Here is a 20,788-nt window from a genome sequence, read left to right as displayed (position 1 = left end):
CACCCACTGCCTACCTGGGTCAGGGGTCACCCTGAGAAGCAGTGGAGTCTGGACTGGTGGGTCCGAGTGACCCGAATTCCTGTGTGACACCAGCTCGCCAACAGGAAGCCAAGGGTCCAGAGGGGACCAGATGCAACGTAGATGGTTAGAGGGTAACGTCCACATCTCAAAACACTGGGGAAATTGAAAAAGTCCTTTTTATTAAACCGTGCTGTTTCCCCAAGCTTAAGGGGACACAAGTGTCTTTACTGACTGTGTCAATACTTTCTGTGGAGTGAAGGGAATGTTCCCAAGAGGCCTTGAAGTCAGCCTTCATTTTCCCTTAATATAAATCCTCAAATCTGTGTACACAGAGTGTGTTACATCCAGCTTGACCTTGGTCAAGGTCCTTCACTCGTGCTTCTCCACCTGTAAAGTGGGGACAGTGATTGGACCATCCCTGTGTGCTTGTCAAAACCAAATGAGACAGGGCCAAACATCCATCGCCACCAGAGGGCCAAAGCATGGAACCGTGGTGACAGTGAGAGGGGCGCTGGGGAGGGTAGTTGATCTCTAGATTCTGTCAGAGGAGGAAACGCAAGTCCATCTGAGCTTAAAGAATCCCCTTGCCTGGCCAGGGGCTCTGTAGGTGCGGAAATGGGTGGGAGGGCAGTTGTGGAAACTGCAGAGAGTGGGCATGGAGTCACTTCTGCTGCCGGGCCTGGGCCTACCGTCCCTCGGTCCCCACAGGTCATTGCCAAAGCCAACCTGCTGAGTGGACAAGCGACCGCCCAGGAAGGCCCCTCACAGGCATTGATCCCCTGAAAGCTCAGTTTGCCTAAAACATCCAAACGATGCCTGAAGCAGGAAATGTCCTGGGAATGTGACTCTTGTCAGAGGCCCTGAGCGGGGACCTCAGTGAGGCCGGGACGTCAGGAGCCACCGTGTGACTAGCATGAGCTGACTTACGGTTTGGGCAAAATAAACATGTCTTAGCTTCACCCAATGGGGACGAAACTTCAGGCCTCTCTGTGGACAGTCACAGATTCTTCTGTGAGAAGGGAGAGTCCTCCTACCCCCTCCCATTGTGGAGACCCAACCTGGAGATGGTGTCAACCTTTCTCAAAGAGCCTGGGACTTGGGACTATCTAACAACTGAACTTTCTTTCATTTTCTGAGACTCTGTTCATGAAATCAGGCGTGTTTTCAGTGTGCCGAGGCAGACACTGACTTATGAGAAAGGATTCAGAAGTGGCGCCCACTCTGCTGAGCTCATCCTCTCACTAACCCTGGGCTGGGGAAGGTCTCCAGGACTCCCCTTGTCTTAGAGGAGCTGCTTCGCCAGGAGCTGCAGAGTCAGGGTGATAGGAGATGCCCTGAGATCCCCACGCGATGGCACAGTGTGACATTAATGGAAGAAATTAGCAGCCTCAGCAACATTAACAAGTAGAGACCGTGATGTGTGTTTGGTGAAAGAATCATTAGATGTGTGCAAACATTCCACATGCGGTGGAAGGGCCTCGAGCTCTGACAAATGATAAATGAGAAAATTAGAGGCTTCAGGGAAATGTAAATATCATCCTTTGTAAGTCTGTTCCTTGGCAGGAAAAAAAAAATGTTTCCCCAAAGCAAGAGGCCTTCTTTCTACTATTTCCCCATGAAATGCCTGTGACTGTCTCACATACGTTTACTTATCTTGATTTGTCTTTCACGTTCCCACCAATGGCTTGGCAGTATATGGGAGCAAAAGGCTGTCGTTTCAACCGATTTTCCTCTAATTCAGTGTTTCTCAACGTTTATTTCATTATCACCCCCTACGGAGTCATTTTAGACACTTTTTTCTTCATTGCCCCTCATGAAATTTTAATAGCACAGGAATACGGTACAATGGTTTATGTACTGTAGCTACATCTGTGTTTTCCCATAAAGAGGGTAAGATCTTTTCACCTCCCTAGAACCAACTTTTGTCCCCCTGGGAGCAGTATCACCCTGTTGAGAACACGTGTTCTCATTCATGCATTCACTCACTCAAACATGCAGCAAGGATGCCCCTTGTGCAGGCTCTGGGCACCGGGGACACGGCCATGAGCAGAGCAGATGGAGATGACATTCTGTGAGGATGATGGATAGTGACAGATCAAAAGGTGAACATACACCACATCGATGCAGATAGATCGATAAAGCAGAGTAACTGGAGAGATCAATAAAGCAGAGTAACTGGAGAGGGGGTGCCAGGGGCAGGGTTCCAGGTTGACCAGGTGTCCCGAGAAGGCATGGCTGATGAAGGTTTGGTTTTTAACTGTGGCAGTGGGCCATAAGCTGTGTATGATCCAATTTATGGAAGCAACTCAGCCTTCCTGTATCCTATGACATACTTAGGTCAGTGAATCATGAAAAGTCTCTTTGTTGGTAAATTTTATTTTACAAACAGGGTGTCACGCAGGGTCTCTGGTCCCGCTCCCCACATAAGAACGCAGGATGTGGCTAGGCCAAAAAGGAACACCCACGGAGCCATAAGTAGGGGAGTCATATCACTATATTCTCGCTGGCGGCATCCGCCTCTCTGCAATCCGCTCTTGTTAGCTCAGCCACCATCGTCTTGCTAGCCCCCATTTTCTGCTAGCATAGCCACAGCAGTTATATTAGTGGCCAATGGCTCACTGGTTACAGTTGACGGCCAAGGAGCCACAGCTGATGGCCATCCAATCACAGTTGATGGCCATTTACTACCTGAGCCAGCACCTTTCTATGTGAGGCCGAGAGCCTGGAAACTGCCTTCTGGGGCTCTGTCCCCACAAATCCACCTCTCTGCAATCCATAATTCACACTCCACCACACCACAACTACACCACCACCTCGCTAGCTCAGCCGTGGCAGTTACATCAGTGGCTAATGGCTAACCGGTAACAGACGATGGCCAACTAGTCACAGCTGATGGCCATCTACTACCTGAGCCAGCACCTTTCCACGTGAGGCCGAGAGCCTGGAAACTGCCCTCTGGGGCTCTGTCCCCACACAGGGCATCCGTTATCACTTAGGGAAGTCACTTAGCTCCTCCAGACATTTGTATTTTTACAAAAAGAGATTTGACTATGATGGTTATGATGTCATCTCATCTGCAACAATAGTGTAATTTCAGGAATTTAGAAAACAGAGATGGAGGAAGCAAAGAGAAACGAGAAGTCAGTGGAACTTTCACGAAGGTGGTCATAGACTGAGTAGAAGTTCAGCCTAGCGTTTACCTACTCTTTGTGACCTAGAACTGGGTCATAACACTAATTTGATGAGTTGGAACCACTGTAAAAACAATTAGCATAAAATAGAGTAGAAAATATCATAGTGAATCACATGAAATAAGGATACATATTATATTGTAGAAATTTTATTTCAATTTGCATTTGTGCCCATGTTTGTAAACTAGGATCCATTGTAAAATGTACTTCTTTATTGGGTATCCTTTGCCAAATGTTTGAAAGGTGCTAGACTGAAAGACCGCAGTGATTTCACGACAGAACTTTATTCCTCTTTTCTGGTGGGGGATGTGCTTCAGCTTTACCAACTCCGAGCACTGGCTGTTTTCTATGCTAGAGAAAAACTGATCTGAATTACCCCACTCCAGAAACTTCCCAGAATCTAAGGAGCAATCAGACAAGACTAAGGGCAAACTCCCCCAGTGGTGCCTTTTTCCATAGTGTGTTTTAAGGGACCATGTTGGCATGACGGTTGTTAAGACTATAATGAAAAACATTAGCAGAAGCAGTGAAAATGCAGGACTGGAAATCAGTGGGACACCTGGAAAAGGCCCTGAGCGAATCTTCGTGTGGTCTCAGACCTTCACCAACCTACAGCAAGCCCTGCCCCTACCATGGACCACTTCCAAAGCTGACCTCACCTTCAGCCAGACTACACCTCTAGTCTGGCTCAGGCCCCATTCCCATGAGGGGGCTCGCCTTCAGCCGGGCCCCGCCCTTGCCATGACCTGGCTCATGGTGTGGCCCACCCTCCAAGTCTGGCCACATAGCTGCCTGGCCACACCTCCTAAAACCTGGCCACATCCCTGACCTGAAGCACACAGTTTTATCTGTGGTAGACCCTCCCAGTTTTCCAAAGCAGAGAGCATTTCAATCTCCTCTGCCTAAGCAAATGAAACCAGTCCAGGCCGTGTTCCTGCATTTCAACCACAGCCACCTCCAGCTCACTTTCTACTGTGGTGGAGACAGGTGGACTCATTCGTGGACTAACAGAGGACTGCTGAGACTTGCTCTGCAGGGTGCTTGGGCTCAGGGCACCCATCAGAGAAGGAGGTGGACAAAGGTCCCACCCTCGGAGGTAGCCTGTCTCAGAGATTCTGCGGACAAGAGCAATTCTGCCATGAGCACATGGCCATGGTTTGGCGCCTGTGAGTTCTAGTTTACATCTCACCTGGGAAAGGCAGGGAAGCTAATTAAAGCGACTCCCCCAGAACAGAGCTGAGGTGGAGGGAGGCAGTGGTGCTTGGGAGCAAACACTGGCTGTGCCAGTTCCACGACAGGCCAGGAAACGTTCCTAAAACACCTGCAGTCACTTTCTAAAGCAATTGCTGCAGCTGGCTCCCCGGGTTCCAGCCCCCAGGCTGGGTTCCTCTGAAACCATGACCCCTTCCAAGGTCCTCAGGGGCATCTGCTTCTCCTTCCAGGGGGAGGGAATGAAAACGTGACACCACGAAGCAGCAGACAGACGCATCCAGGATGTGGGTCACCCACAGGGCCACTGATCTGGAAATTCAACAAATAACGACATGAAAAGGAAGATGAAGCAAGTCGTTTGGAAAAGGAAGGGAAGCACTCAACCAGGAGGTTTTACAGACTTAACCGCCAAAGGCCGGTGGCCCTTGTTTGCATCCTGATTCTGCATAAGCACTGAGAGAGAGACACTGGGAGACAAATGGGGCAATTTGAACATGAGCGGTGATGAGGATACTGCAGCTCTACTAGACAACGTCCTCCTGAGGGCTGGGATGTGCTTTGAAACACGTTGGCAGAAAGAGGGGGTCAGCTGGAAGGAGTGGGGCAAATCCTGACTGAGGTTGAACCGGGGCGATGGGTACTTGGCGGTTCATTATATTCTTCTGGCTGAAAACATCCATAATAATTGTTTAATTGTGCTCAGTTTATTGTTTAAGATTGCTATTGACTTGAGGAAGTACAGCAGAATGTTGCAAGTCATTTTGGCTCATGCCCAGGTAAACCCGGCATGAACAGGGCACTTCACATGGGCATGAGCCCGTGGCTGCGGACATCCCGCTTCTTCTGTAGACGGGACTCTGGGAAACCTTCGGCCTGGTCCCGTGTGCCGGGGAAAGACTTTTATTTCACTCCATCTGAAGCTACCAGCTTGCTCATTACAGAAGGGGCCCGCTGATGGCGATTTTATGCAGAACTGAGCACAACAGCCGGGGCCTGTCACCCCAGCTCTCAAATGAAGATCCAGGGGTATTTTCAAGCAGAAATAATGGGCCACTGTGGCTTTTTAAAGAGCTGTGATTTATCTCTGGGACCTTGTCCAGGCTGGAGCTGTTGGGGACCATCCCAGGCGTCCTGGCCAGCAAGGAGGTTCTAGTACCGCCCTGCTTGTCTGCAGATGGAGGACAGCTGAGGCTTTGCCTGTGGAGGTGACCTGGCATTGGGGTGACCCGTGCTGGGCACAGAAAAGCAGCTAACCCAGGTCGCGACAGGAGCATGTCTGTGCATTCCACGGAGATAGGAGATTTGGACATTTTCTGTTGGATTTGAATCACGTGATGGTTAACTGGGATAACTGAGAGTCCAGGAGGAATATTGGCAGGCGGGACCATGTGGTTTGGTTGCCTTCATTACTCAAAAGCAGGAATTTGTGTTTGCGAAGATGTGAATTATGTATCCTTGATTGAAAGCAGCTCCATGTGGCCTCTGCACAGAAACACACATCTTTAGCCAGTTAACTGGCCTGTGACGGACACCGCCCAGGGCTCTCCACCCAGGGCCCTGCCCTTCATCCTCACTAACAGGACCTGGTGGTCACTCGCTCCCTAAACCTGTCCCGCCCCCGCTGCTGTACCTGTGTGGCACCATTCGAGCCATGACGTGGAAGCCGACGGCTGCTAGGGATTCTAGGAAAGCGCCATTTTCCTCCTATTAAGCCTCTTCCGCCTTCTCCCTGCCTCCTCCGTCCCCGCTGGCTGGGGGCAGGCAAGAGGTTGAGCAGCAACATCTGCTGTGAGAGTGGAGGCCCAGCCGAGGATGTTGGACAGACCGGCAGAAGGAGCCGGCCCTTGGTGACATCACTCCGACCCCTGGACCGATTCATCCAGAACACGGCAGCCACCGTCTGGTTAAGCTCCTGAAACGGGATTCTGTGGATTGGAGCTGAGCGCAGCCCTGCCTGGAAAAGCATCCACAGCTGCCCTGAAGTCCACTCACCTGTGAACTGGTTTCGCAGCAACTGGAGTCACCAAACTCACTTGTTCTAGGGTGTAGACAGAATGCAGCTGTCACCCTCCACTCCGTGGCCACCTTCACAGGTATGAATCCCCAGGTCAGTGGAATCATCCAAAAATAAATCCCAAATTATCGGAACTTCTGCACCAACCACTTCATTCCCTGGAGAATCTCGGAAGTGTGGGGCATCCTCCTGCATGTGTCCTCCATGGAACAAAAGTTCCCGAAAGCTCTAGAAATATCTAGGACTAAAAGTGGGACTGGGACTCTTGACCACAAGGGCCAGAACACCTATTCAAACTAAAATGAGCCAAAAGAGGAATATTTTTGCTGCAGAAACTCAATGGTACTGCACTAGCTGGCTGCAAGCACAGCTAGATCCTAGGGTTAAATGACGTTATGGGGATGGGCTCTGCCATCTTTCAGGTCTGCTTTCTCCTGGTTGGCTCCATCCTTGGTCATGTTTCTCATAAGGTGGCAAAGGTGCCCCCCAGTTCTCCAGACTCCCACCAGCCTAGGAAGGACGGTAGAAAAAGAAGCCTCTTTCCCACTCCAACCAAAGTCCCAGGACTGACTCAGTTCAGCGCTGGGCTCACAGACCCACCTCTTGATAGGTAATATCCCTCCTCCTCGTTCTGCACCTCCTACGCCCCTGCCCTACCCCCTGTATGACTCTTGTCATCTGCCTGATCACAAGGGATGATGACATGTACAGTATTTCCTCAAAGCCACTTCTGCAAACAGCTCACGCGTCATTCTTCCCACTCTGTTGGGAGAAAGACGGTCAGATCCTCACTGCTCCCAGGAGGCCACCTGTTTCTGTCAAGGCCAATCGGGAGGCCCCTGGTCAAATTCACAGTCAAAGAGAAAAGTGAGGAGCAGGAGTGTTAACATTCACCAGAGCCTCCCAAGGGCCACGTTCTGCGCTCCGAGCTTCCCTTACATTAAACCGACATTGTAGGTCAGAATGGTCGCATGTAAGCACTTCACATGGTTCCCCTGGTATCATGTCCCTTACTCTCTAAACCACGTCCGTCTCCTCTCAGTCCTTCAGCAGACATTTACTGAGCGGCTACCACGTGCCAGGCCTGCCACTCTTTGGGGAAAGTGATGTGACTACTACTTACAGGCATGGAGGGCATTTTACCCAGTGACTCATTAGTCCTGTGTGCGTGTGCCTGTGTGTGGCATGCACATAACAACACACGTACAGCCGTCCTTCCATATCCTAGGAGGGGATTGCTTCCAGAAACCCTTGGGGACACTGAACTCTTGGGACGCTCAAGTCCCTTATACAACATGGTGTGGTATTTGCATATCACCTATATTTGCACAGAGGCCACAGCAGGGGGTGTCTACACATCACTTCATTTCTGTGGAGTCAATCAGCATCGTGCTCGGTGTGTGGCAAACTCAAGTTTTGTGTTTTGGAACTTTCTGGGTTTTATTTTTTTCTCTGTCTGCTGTTGAATCTAGTGCTGTGAAATCCCAGGATAGGGAGAGCTGATTGTATTCACTGGTCCCCCTGGCGTGTGTTTGGACAACAGGGAACTTTGCATCACAAACACGCCCAGTGATGTCAGAGGCACCATGAATCTTAATGACGGCTCCATCCTGGTATCCAAGAGACCTCAACCTGCAGCTCAGCCACTGCCCCCCACCCCCAGCCCACCCCGCTGTGAGAACCGGTGGCTGTATTGGAGCCTCCAGTTGAAGGGACTAAATTACACCTAAAAGGACCCATATTGTGTCCCAGCTAATGACACAGTTAACCTCTGGTTAATTTTCTGCTTCCTGGTGTCCTGGGAACGGGGGTGTTTACTCTGGTTGAGACAAACCTTTATTAATGTACATTAATGTGCCAGTGTGTTTGCTGTCCTGGGATGAGGGTTTTAATAGAAATCGGCCTGTGGGGCAGGGGGCCGCTGAAGTTGCAGAATATGAATGAGGTCCTTTCTTTACTCTCTCTCTTCTATCCTGACTTGCATGACTAAGCTTTGTGCTTTTATTTTGTTATTTTCTTAAATATGTTTGTTGATTATTGATCTGTCTCCTATGGAAGGACAAATTATTTGCCCACTGGGCAGTGGCTTAAATTTGGCAGGTCTCTGCTGTGACTGCAGCAAACCCAAGCCAGACAACTATACTTGTACTGGAAGAGACAATCCCAGGAGAATTTACATGGCACAGGGATGTAAGGATCAAAATTACATTGGTCTCCAGCAAACTCATTAACAGGAATCTTGGCAAAGGAGGGGTTGGTGGGTAAGAAGGAAAGAAAAGATCCTCTTTTCTAGCTCAGTTTAGCAAAAAGCTCCAAAGTGTCTCTAAATGAGGCTTCGGGTTCCCTGGGAAGAGAGAAGACGTTGCTGGTTTTTACAAATGTGGTTCTCTACTCTGTTAGACCCAATGCCACCTTTTTATTTTTTGCACAAATATTTTCTAATTTCCGCTTTAGTATCTTGAAATGAAATTCATAGATAATATAACCTACTTACACATCTTTTAAAATCAATTTAATGCTCTAACTATAATATATAGAGAAATATAAGAAAAGTAATTTACGTACTGTAATTTGCGATAAAATAATGCAGATTTCCACGTGCAAATGTTCTGGCAGTTTGGAAGAATGAAGTCAGCTGTAGATCCCGACTGCTCTCAGGTGTGTTGAGGTAGCATCTCAAATGCTATGAGGCTCATTGGTGCTCGTGATGTGATGCTTCAAAGTGGTGAGTCCCAAGCAAACCAGGACTACCTGAGAAAAGAGCATCGCAGAGGAAGGCCCAGAGAGTAGAAAGGATTGGGGATAGAGCTGGTTTGCCCCGTTGGAGGAAGAACAAGGCTCAGCGTGGCTAAGTGGTGTAGGGATTGTGAGGAACGGAAGCCAATGAAGTCGGGGTGATTCAGGGGAGCAGAGAGAGGTCGCCGACACAGCACGTGGGACTAACGCATGAGTTACACACCACTGTGAATTCAAATTTCACTGCTGGAGATTTTTAAAAATAATTTTTAAAATGACCCAGGAAAGTGGATAGTGTTTCTGTGTGTACATTTCTATGAATTGTAACACAGGTAGAGATTCATGGAGCCACCACCACAATCAAGATCCAGAACAATTCCATCACCCTCCCCACACCACCAAATCCCCTCATGCTATGCCTTTAATAAACTCCTGACAAGTATTGGTCTATTGTCCATCACTATCATTTTGTCTTTCTGGGAATGTCAAATAATGGGATCATAATACAATACGTAACTTTTGGGGGACTGGCTCTGTCACCAACACAGTACTTTGATGTGCACTCAAATTGTGGCCTGGATCAGTAGTGCCTTCCTTTTCACAGCCGCGTAGTATTCCAAGGTATGGTTGGTTTGTCCATTCACCCATTGGAGGACATTCGGGCTGTTTCCAGCTTTTCTGTATGTTTGGGTTATTTTTGAGAAGTTCACTGCCATGATACTCTGGAACTTGCAACACTCTGCAGGACAAAAAAATACTTTAATCCAAAGCTCTGCTCTGTATTAAAAAACGTCCTTCATCGATGAGGCTCTTAGGAGTTTTAGGGACGATATCGTCTTCCCTCCCTCACTTCCTGCTGGCAAGTCCCTACTTTGTCAGCATGTTCACTGCAAACAGCAGAGCATAAAATATTTCCAAGCCCTCTTTCCAGCTTTACTATATGCCTTAGGTAATCATTTCTACCCCTTCCTTTTAAAAGGACCAGAACTATTTAAAAAATAATAAATTTTTTGATGTAAGGAACCTTAAAATAAGAACAAAATCGAATGATTAAAGAATGGTCCTTTCCGTTCCAAGTAGCCCAACCAGAATGTCCGGAAAATAGGAAAGCCTTCCTGTCACCTGCTGTCCAAATGGAAACAAACTTACAAAGGAACCTGCAGACTCTCTCTGCTGACACCATCCTGTCCGTAGTCTTTCCTCTTCATGAGCTTATTCCGTCAAGCCCTGGTGGGTCGGGTTTTGTTTGAGGTTTAACAGGATTTCAGACTTGGGCGTGGTCTCTTTGGATTTTCTCCTTTTTCCTTTTGATGCTTAAATATACCCCACGAAACCAAAGAAACAACCAGGGCCGTGGCCAAGAGGATTGGAATTACACAGGATGTAATTCCCTTTCTTGTAAATGTCAAAGTGTGTACCCCCTGGGGCTTTCCTGACTTTCCTGATGCCAGAGGCAAAAAAAAACTGAGGTTTGTTTACATACAGATGCAGAATTGGCTATATATAAATAGAATAAGTATAAATACATATCTATCTTTCTCCCTGCACCAAAAAGTTGGATGGGGGCAGGACTCTTGTTCTCTGTGAGCCCCCAGTGTCCTAAATGGTGCTGGCACCTATAGCACCTCAGTGGACAATGGTGAGGAAGTGAGTGAAGGAATCGAGTCACTGTCTCCCAAATTGTATCGCCCCCCACACACACACACACACAGCCACAGGTGTAACTACCAGATAGAAAGATTCCTGTGTGCCACCTCAATTCCTTTCATGAAGCACCGGTGATGAGCAGGTAACAACTTTGGAAGCATGGTCCCAGCCCCAAATCCTCCCACTGCTTGCTCACCTGGGTGGACCTGTCCCATGTTAGCAGAGCCTTATCCCTACCTAACACTTCTCCCACCTTCCCACCTGGCAGTTTCTGGATGTAGGACCCCTCACGGCCTCAGGCTAGCCCACCGGGACCACGTCTAGCTCCCAGGACTCCTGCTGCTTCTGGCCTGACGCATCCCTTCTGCGTCCTCCACTCAGAGCTCCCTGACAGCTGCCCTCTTAGCTGGTGACGCTGACATAATTAGCAGCCTGCATTCCACCTGGCTTTGCGTAATCATGCGCACTTCGTGACCTTATCTGGACCATAATTACTGACTTTGCGCTGACATTCCAAACTTTCCAACTCTACACATGTCTTTTCTCCCTCCTAACGTTTATACTTCAGTGGGATTTTCAAGGTGGTTATTGCGGTCACTGGTTTTCCCAGACATGACTCTGGCTACAAATCTGTAGCCAGGTATGGTTTGTAACCGAAAGACTCCAAGTGGAACTTTCCTTAGAAGAAACCTGATGCCTTTCCTTTGTCCCCGTTCAGTTTCATCTCTTCCTCTTTCCTGCTGGCTGGGCAGTGGGTGTAATGGCTAGAGCTTGAGCTACCGTCTTGGGCCATGAGGTGACCCTGGGAAGGGAGGCCACTCATGGCAGAAGAACAAAAATGAAGAAATGGGGCTCCTTGAGAGCTTGGTAGAGCACAGTTCCCAGGCCCAGCCGTGGCCTACCCACCCCCAGCCTGTTATATGAAACAAAAATAAGTTTATATTGTGCTTAAGCTTCCGTTATCTGGGTCCTGTGTCACTCACAGCAGAATGTAAACCTACTGATACTTTAATTTTAATCTATTGCCCATAAATCATACGAGATGCCAAATGCCAGTACATGGAGAGGCCGCAGAACAAAATAAGAAAACAGCCTGCAAAGGGTTTGGTCGTTCTCTTTTCAATATGTAGAACCAAGAGGGGAGCCAATGCCTTCATCCCAGTTTGTCCCAACTGGGGTTACATTTATTTCTTCCTTTTTAAACATCTTTTTCAATGTCATGATCCTTGATACAGCAACAACGTGAAAAAAAGATTGAACTCACCCAAGTGTGAAAGGAAACAGACAGGTCCAGGTGGAAAGTTCCCGTGAATGGTGGTGCTGCAGCATGAAGCCCAGGTAGCCACACTACCTGGTGCCATGCTGGCCCCGACTCCAGGCAGGGCGGAGTGAAATGGGGACAGAGACTGAGTAATGGAGACAGAAGCAGAGCGGCCTCACCTAGAATGTGTTGAGCCCCTATGAACAGAGAGAAAGCAAAACGATTCATCTTGAGAACATAACCTTGATTCCTTCTGGTCCGTGGATGTCCATGAGAACTAGTTTGTGTGGTTTTCATTCTTTGCATGTCCTTTGAAGAACTCTGTTTTGGAGCAGGAAAGACCCATTCAACACTGCATTGAATTCATTTGATGTTCTAACCAACGCAGCCCAGCACACACATTAAATGTGCTTAGACAATTACCCAAGGTGATCAAGACACCTTTGTGACTATGTGGGGGTGGGTATTACTGACAGCCTGCCTGGCATCCCCCACTTCTCTCCTCCTTACCCAGTGGTCCTTGGCTTTTTCAGGAATATCCTGCTCCCCTCTGTGTCCTGTGGGCCTCAGGGAGGCAGACCCCACCCCAGCCACAGAGCTGTTGCAAGCGTAATCCCATCTTCCTTGCCTGTGATAGGGTCAAACATGCACATGTGACCCAATTGAAGCCAAAGACATCCTAGGTGGCATTGGCTAGGGAGTTATGAGCAGTGTTATCCTTGCTCTTCTGGAAGGGAGTTGGGAAGTGGCCCTGTTTCTCCGGCTGGACAGGAACAAAGACATCAGACAGGAGCAAGACAAAGCCTCGATTGTAGTGAGCGGAGCAGAGATGGAAAGAACCTGCGTCCTTGAGGACACCTTCAGGCTGCGGAACCAGTCGCTCCTGCCTCTACCCTTCCAGTCACATGAGTCAACACGTTGTGTTACAGGTCAGCCTTCATGACATTTGGACAAACGGATCTTACTGCCTATTGAATTTACAGTGTGCGATGGAAGGCTGTGAGCTGGGATTTTGGTGTTGGCATTGCGATTATCGTCCTCATTTGTTTTGTTTGTCTACTTTGACCAAGAATACCCAGAACCATGTTTGAAAGGTGCCTGGAACCTGTCACCATGGATCTCATGAAGGGAGAGCACCAAACAGAGGTGATTCTTTCATGACCAACAATGGGTTGGAGTTTGGAAATTTAATGCTGCTAAAAATGAATGAAGGAAAATCATCACAAGTGCTTCTCAAGATGATAAACCAAAAAAGATAATTTCCACCCAAGACCAGAGCTTTCTCTGACTCTGTGGGATCTACTTAACTTAAAATTATCTTTTTCCTGAGATCTTTTCAAGTCAGCCCAGCTGACCATGGTCAGTAACAAAAGTGTGAAATGGTAAAAGCTGTAATCACACTTCCTCATTTGATTGTTGTTTGTGTGTGCACAACACAAGTGTGCAAAGGATACACAGAGACAGATGAAGAAAGTACAGTTCATTTCTCCAAATTCATCATCACCCCCCCCTCTTTTTTTTTTATCTGCGAAACTTCTCATTTAATCTCCATCCCCTGAGGTGATGTGATGGGGACACAAAGAATGTCATCATTTGTTTTAGTCCTGAGACCCAGGCCAAAGGAATCCCTTGGGAAGATTTTAATGTTCAACATTCCTATTTCCTTTAGATTTCCCAATATAATTCCCAATGTAATGCATATGGATGGGGTTTTTTCTTAAGAGAAAACAGGGCTTCGGGGAAAGTGTGGGTCTGTTCGATCCGTCCCCCTCCTCCACTCCGTGCACTTTCAACGCCGGACCTACTCCGATGGAAGGAGAGAGGCTGTGTTCAATATAAATGCAAAACGCTCCAGACACTCAGGATTATCTGTGCTTTGCATGAATAACGACAGCAGCTTGCAAGTGGGCAGGACTTGGCGGAGAGGCCCCTTCGCAAATCCGCTGTGGCACCAACACGTTCCCTGAAGCGCCTGTGAAATCTGCCTTCAGTTGCTAATTTCACACTCCAGGGGCAGAGCTGTGAACAGCTCAGAGCACGTAATTCTCATTTTCATAACAGTTTCCTTAACCTTCAGCCACCCTTTTGTGGCATTTATTTGCCACCTTTTAAAAATTGAAACGTTCAGTCCCTTTAAGGTTACGTAACGGGTTGGATTTGCTTCATCATATTTTTAATTTGCAAATAGCACAGATTTTATTTTGTCTTTAGATAGTTTGCAGAGCTTTCTCTGACTGGGTTGCATTTTTTTAAATCAAAATGAATGGTTCGCATATTCTGTATCCATTATTCCCTCTCCTGCCATTTTCTAAATAATGTAGGTACTTCGGATGCTTCTGTGATGAGCAAGGAATGATTTTCAAATGCGCTGTTAAAATATGCTTTTCATCTCCCTTCTGATCACACAGTGAATTTTCTTCTCTGGGTTTTGCAGACCTGAGAAATACTCTCCTCTTCTAGAAGGAGTTGCAAGACACAGCGGGAGGGTCCTTTGGGAAAGATAGGGGGTGAGTGTGAGATGATGGAACCAGTGTGGTCGATGGATCAGTAGTCATCACTCCAAAGAAGGAACTTTGTAAGAACCGGTGGCCAGATTTATAAACCCCAGACAGGCTTATATGTGAGACCAGGGTTCCTGTTGTCAGCTGACTGGGTTGTGCTTTCCCATCAGTGAGTCAGTCCAGATGGGACAACTATTCAGACCAGAAATTAGGATAGTATGGTTCAGTAGATATATCAAAAATCCACCAGTTTGTTTCTGATTTAAATTGGCTGGTTAGAATTCTTTAATAAGCCATGGTTCGCATTATTGTACATTTCGAAGTGAAATGGGTTTGATATCAGGAAATGAATACCACTCGCCCTAAATTTTAATTCCTGCTACAATTCTTTTCAGTCCTTAGGATGTGCCGAGCCTGGGGATCCCCGGATGAAGGCAAGAACTAGTTTCCTGTGCCTATTGTTACAAATTAGCACAAACACGATGGCTTAAAACAATAGAAATGTATTTAAATGAATCTGGAGGCTCGAGGCCCAGATTCAGCGTGTTGACAGGGTTGTGCTTCCAGAGACTCCAGGGGAAACTCCATTCTTTGCCTCTTCCCGTTTCTGGGAGCTGTGGGCGTTCCCTGACTTGTGGCAACATCATTCCAGTCTCTGCCCCTGTGGCCACATGGCCTCCTCTCTTCTGCACATGTGTCAGGTCGCCCTCTGTCTCTCACTTACCAGGACACAAGATAGCATTCAGGGCCCACCAGATTATCCCGGGCAAGCTTCCTTCTCAAAATTCGTAACTTAATCACATCTTTTGCCACATGAGGTCATATTCACCAGCTTTGGAGATTAGGACATGGGTATATCTTTTGGGGGGTCATCATTCAGCCTACCACAAGGCCCTCACCTTTCCCTCATTTAAGATGGTGAAAATGGGGATCCTCGATCCAGGGGTGTTGCATTCGTTTTCTATTTACTGTCATAATACATTGCCACCAATCCAGTAGCCCCATTTCACATTCTTCCCACCTAGTTTTGAGTTTTCTACCTGTCCCCTCCAATTTCTATCCAGTTGGATTCTTCACTTATTTTTCATTTCATGCCTCTACTGAAGTAGATTCCTCATCAGTCTTCACTGACTATTGCAAACTCCACCCCAATCCACAGCCAAACCCCCCATGCAGTATGATCTTTTGCTGTAGGGTTTACTAAAACAACAGTGTTTTCCAGCATGTGCATTCCCAAAAGTCTTTTGTGATTCTTCTTACTCCGGCAACATGTCACCAACCAGACACCTGAAGATATGCAAGGTGATTTCCGGCATAACCCTGATGAATATTTTTTTTAAAAGGCTGATATTTATTTCAATGAGGTTCAGGGGGAAAAAACATAATCAGAAAATAAAGCTCGTGTTTTCACAAATATTAATGTTTAGGCGGCAGGTCTAGGCTAAGTAAAGAAAATGGAGTCTGTTCAAAGAGATATAAGTAAATTAATATACAAGTGAAGTGCAGGTATGGAAAAATAATGGCGATGGTAAACAGATTACTCAAGTTTGGAACACCCTGACCCACAAGATAAAGCCCAAATTAGTTTGGTACAAAGATTTCAATTCTCTGAGCCAATCTTTCTCCCAGCATTACCAGCTGCTGAAAACATATGTCTCTTTGGCCAGATGCCCCTTCATGCTTTCCCTGAACTAACCACTTCAAGCACACGGGTTTCCCCAGCTGTCACACCTCCCGCATCCGGCTGCTCCTAAGAACCCTTCAAGACCAGCTCACACCTCACCTCCTCCAGGAAGCCTTCCCTAAGCATGACAGCCCCTCTGGATCTTTTCTATTCTGTCTATAGTGCCTGTTAATTGAATGTCTCCTTTGTGATTTATCCACAACACACCTGGTTCCTTTCTCCCTGATTGATATCTCTAAAATGCAGGCATTACTTCTCACCATAGGCAGTTCAAAGGTAGTTTTGATACTCTGTAGACATCCCAAAGGTTCGGTTCTCCTTTGGGTAGAAAACCAGAGGTAAACTAGCTTCAGGCATGGCTGGATCCAGGAGCTCACTCACAAGCAAAGCCCTCTCAGCTGAGGGGCCCAGTTTTACATCCTGACAGTAACAGGTTCTGGGTTCTCTTTCCCACTAGCTCTCATTGGTCTGGTTTGGGTCATGTGACCATCAACAAATGACTTTGGCCAAGGAGAAGAGAGAATAGAATATATTGATAGGCCAAGCTGGGATCATGAGCCTAAAACTGGAAACTAGTGGAGTCGATTCTTCACAAAAAGTGAAGAGGCGATGGAGGAACCATAAGTCGACAAAAAGAAAAACACGCTGGACGTCCAGGAGAAGCAGAAACAGAGGACAAAAGCAACAGCTGTGCCCCACAACATGTTTGTGAGTGACCAAGGCAGGAAAGGAACTCAAATAGAGCGTGGAACACACTGGAAAATAAGAGGATGCAATCGGCTATGGAAAGAATGCATTGATGAGAAAGTCGACACAGCTGGGTACGTGTGGGCATTTTGTTATTGTTGTTTGGTCAAGAAAAGAATTGTATAACATGTACCTACTTAGAAATGAAAGAAAATGTGCAAAGGAATATGTGTCAAGTATGACATATTATGCGAAGAAAAGGCAGTCTGGAAATTACTGCCAAAGACTGAAGCCAGTAAATCCTATTTCCCTTAGGATCCCCGATTTCTAGAGAGAGATTAAGTTCTATTTACCTGTTTTTAAATATTAAACTTGCACCTTGGGGACTTCATTCCTTAGTGAAGAGAAAGAATGTCTGTTTTTGTGGCATGAGGATCACTCTCTCCGTTGGGTCTAATGCTCTGTCTAAATCTTCAGTGTGATTTGGGGCTGGGTTGATGTGGATGGGTCTGCTCTTAGCTTCCGTTAAGCAAAGAATAATGTCATAGGCAGTAACTGGCTAGAACAGATAGGTTTCAGTAGTGGTGGAAATTTAAGAGAGAAAGTTGGGGTGATTGTGGAGTCTCTATGTATCGTCATATATCCTAATAGTAAGAGTGGACCAAAAAAGGAGAGAAAGGATTAAGAACTCAACATCTCCACTGGCTGCAGGAATTACTATTCACTTCTCTTTCTATCCCACGTGATCCTTTGCAAAGTATTTCGTTGTCCCCATAACCTCCATTCTCAATACTCCCCAGGCCTCACACAGGCTGGCCTCATTTCTGGTCCTTCAACTTCCCAGGCCTGTTTCTTCCTCTGGGCCTTTGCATTTACTGTTCCCTCTGCCTGGCACACTGTTCCCTCAGACCACCCTGTGGTGAATCACTCTCATCCTTTAGGACTCAGCCTATATGTTGCCTCCTCAGAGAGGCCCTCCCAAACTACCCAAAATGAGACAGTAGTCCAGCCCCCACGTCATTCTTTGTCCTGTCACTCAATCTTTTCCTTACTGCATTTTCACAGCCTAAAATTATTGCCCCTCAGTCCCCTGTAGACTGAAACTCCTAGCAACAGAGGAACCTTGTTGACCTCAGTCACTGCTATTTGCTGAGAACCTTGCCTAGTAGCTGGTGTACAACAGACACTCGATAAGTATTTGTTGAATGAATGTACGACTTCATTAACAGAAAGTGGTGTCATTCATTTTCCTTTGGGGACGTGTTGCTTTGCGTTTGGATTGTGTCCTTCCCTTTGTACGCTTCTGATCTCTAGTGAGATGATGCACTCCTGGAGGGCTCAGCCTCTTGCACGACACCAGAGTTTCTTCTCAACCTCATTGACATTTTGTGCTAGATACATCTTTGTTGTGAGGCTGTCCTGTGTGTTGTAGGATAGTTACCACCATCCCTGGTCCCCACCCACTAGATACCTGCAGCAGCCCCCATCCCTGTTGTCACAACCAAAAATGTCTGCAGGCATTGTCGTTGTCTCCTGGGGGGCAAAATTACTCCCAGTGGAGAACCCCTGTATTACACTAGTGGCATTGTGAGGGCCAAGAGAGTGCCCAGTTTACCCTTGTTGGGTGAGGAGGTGGGCTTCTGTTTTATCTCCCTGGAGGAATTTAGGCCATGGGACGAGTGCATCAGCCCCCTCACTGGTCTCTAGGTTTCCACTCTGGTCCTCACTGTGATTTGTTCACCCTGCCAATGTTGCCAGGGGTTATTTGAGTAAATATATCACATCCCATCCTCTTTGATCTCTGCTCAAATCCCTTTGGTGTCTCCCCATTGCATCTGTTATGGCAAGAAATCCTTCGCTGGCTGTCATTCCCACCTGGGTCACTCCCCTCCAGCTATGCTCCAGCTCAAAGCCTTTTGCGCAGTAGAGGATGACCAGCTCGTCCTGGTTTGCCTGGGGCTTCCTGGTTTTAGCCCTGAAGTCCCACTCGGTCCCACGCCAACCAGGATGGTTGGTTATCAGAAGACATGCTGATGACTTGATTAGAGGGAAAACAAGGAATCGAAGGGATGGCTGGAAGCATCGGTGGGTGAGGGCTGACTGTGCTGAGGGCACCAAGAAGGAGCGAGTCCCCTTGCCCTCGAAGCCCAGTCGGAGGCAGAAGTAGACGCAGAGCCTTTCCCTCCCACTCCCAGGGGACCAGAGAGCCCCGAGCCTGAGTGTGCAGGGGATGCATTCCCTGTGTTTGGGCAGTGAGGGGGGGGTGCCAGGGTGTGACTGCAGCCGATTTACCCCAAAGGAGCGTGGCTCCCTCTCTCCACGGTAATTAGAGGCCAAAGCACATTCCATCCACCAAGAGCCTGGGAGCTTGGATCTGTCAGGACTCGAGGCTCCCACAGCCTCACCTGGAGGCATGTCAGGAGGTTCTCTACAACGTGCCCACCACTTGTCCAAGGGCCAGCTTCTCTGGGTGTAAACCATACAGACTCTGATATTTGTAAAGAAAGAAAAGGGGGGGTGGGGAGGGCAGGAAATGACACAAACTCTCCGATGACTTTCTCTATTTCAAAGTTCAGTTGGAAACTTCGAGCCTCACTCCGAGTATCTCAGGAGTGGCTGCTATTGGCGTTTTGTGCAGGGCAATTTTCATTGTGTCGAATTGTCTGAGGCCCTCCAGGCCATTTGGCATCTCTGGCTCATGCCCGATAGAGGTCAATGATCTACCGCTTTCTCTAGCAACTGTGACAACCCAAAACCCCCTGGTGCATTTCCACTCCCTCGGGTTGGCACGCTAATCTGACACTGCAAATGCCTTTACAACCCAGTGTGGGGGGTGGAGGTCGTGTGGGGTGGGGGAGACATAGTCCCAGCAGCATCACCGCCTAGGGAGACTCTTTCTGGGGTGCCACGCCATGCAGTGCTGAGCCCTGATGCCTGTCAGAGAATCCCAACAAATATTTGCCATTTCTGCAAAGAGGAAGGGATACTATTTACTGAGCGTTCAGCGTCCCAAGTTAGACAATTATAACAAAATGCGAGGAAAGGAATGGAAGATTCATGGTACCCAGCAAGCAAGCTTCTTGGAGTACTGACTCTGTACCAGGCTCAGTGCCCGGTGTGAGCAGTGCAAAGAATAAGACTGTCTGGACTCAGGGAGCTGACGGTCTGACCAACAGAGAAAAGTCACGCACTGCAGCCACAGCCATGAGAGAGAGCCAGCCCTGTGACGGTGGGGGTTTAAGTGTGCAGGTGGGGGTCTATGGTGGGTCTAAGAGCATGGACCCCGCACCAGGCTGTCTGGGTTCCAATATCAGCCCCATCACTTTAATTAACGTAATTACCACTCTGAGCCTATCTAGTGCATTCTGCAGAGTGATTTGAAGAAGGATGGGATGGAATCGAACAGAACAGAACAGAACAGAACAGAACAGAACAGAACAGAACAGAACAGAACAGAACAGAATAGAATAATATCACATAGTAAAAGTAAGTAGTGTTCATATTTTCTCTCAGATACTTGTATAAATATGAGTCTATACTGGTTTGTGATGCAAAATATATTTCATACTGTGGCTAACTGAACAAAAGCTTAGAAACACAGGGTAAAGAGGAACTATGTAAGGGGTTACTTTTGCATGAATGGGTCATAAAACAGGTATAAAAATGTCATGAACTAGAAACTCGACGTCAGGTTTTGGAATAATTTGCAGGCGTGGAGCGGCTGTATGTGCCACAGCAGTTCAGGTGGTTCCCCAGCCACCCTCGGAGGTGCAGGATGGGTCGTTTCTCTCGCTACAAAGATGAGGAAATGGAGACTCAGCCAGACTCTCCGAG

At 47.6% G+C, this 20,788-nt stretch overlaps 1 long non-coding RNA gene across 1 annotated transcript; it reads right to left on the bottom strand.

Annotated features, from left to right (window-relative positions):
- Positions 1–3,393: 3,393 nt before the first annotated feature.
- Positions 3,394–15,029, bottom strand: LOC148756012 (uncharacterized). The gene is made up of 3 exons (XR_016018156.1): positions 9,004–15,029; positions 6,417–6,509; positions 3,394–6,336 (listed from the first exon to the last, which is right to left on the bottom strand). It is a non-coding gene; the product is annotated as an uncharacterized LOC148756012 (long non-coding RNA).
- Positions 15,030–20,788: the final 5,759 nt, after the last annotated feature.

This window comes from Rhinolophus sinicus, chromosome 13, assembly GCF_057876585.1.
Source record: "Rhinolophus sinicus isolate RSI-liver-muscle chromosome 13, RSI-T2T, whole genome shotgun sequence".
NCBI classification, from domain to species: Eukaryota; Metazoa; Chordata; class Mammalia; order Chiroptera; family Rhinolophidae; genus Rhinolophus; species Rhinolophus sinicus.
This window is presented reverse-complemented; position numbering and strand designations above follow the sequence as displayed.